Here is a 408-nt window from a genome sequence, read left to right on the forward strand (position 1 = left end):
GAGCCCCGCCAGATGTTGCAAAGGCAAACAATAGGGGAGACGCGGAGAAACAAAAGGCCATTCGTCCCGATCTCCACGGGCTCTGTGGCGTGGTCCCTGCGGGGAGGACGTCTGGGAGGCGGTCAGGAAGGTGGGTGAAGGGGGAGCCTGAGAGGCTCGGGGGTCTCCGGTACTCACTTGCCCGGCACCGGAGGCCGGCCCTTTTCCATTCCGAGAGGGGTCCCGAGGCAAGGACAATCAAAGGAAAGTTGAGGGCTTTTCACCTTCCTCGGCGCCGGGGAAGGGAGGGGCTGGATTCCAGATGTTTGACAGTTGCTGGCCCAAGGGGTCGGCGAGGCTGCGTCGGTCCTTTCCCCACCCGCTCCCTCCGCGAAGCTCGGACGGCGCCCGGGGCGAGCGGGCCGGCGG

General features: G+C 66.2%; 1 protein-coding gene across 1 annotated transcript in view; it reads right to left on the minus strand.

Moving 5' to 3' along the window:
* Positions 1–354, minus strand: part of MOB3B (MOB kinase activator 3B) — a 195,931-nt gene extending 195,577 nt beyond the window's left edge. The window contains exon 1 of the mRNA XM_077766095.1: positions 178–354. The gene's annotated coding sequence lies outside the window, so the exon portion shown is untranslated. The remainder of the gene's footprint in view (positions 1–177) is intronic.
* Positions 355–408: the final 54 nt, after the last annotated feature.

The sequence above is a fragment of the Crocuta crocuta genome, unplaced genomic scaffold (genome assembly GCF_008692635.1).
Source record: "Crocuta crocuta isolate KB4526 unplaced genomic scaffold, BGI_CrCroc_1.0 scaffold529, whole genome shotgun sequence".
In the NCBI taxonomy this organism is placed as follows: domain Eukaryota; kingdom Metazoa; phylum Chordata; class Mammalia; order Carnivora; family Hyaenidae; genus Crocuta; species Crocuta crocuta.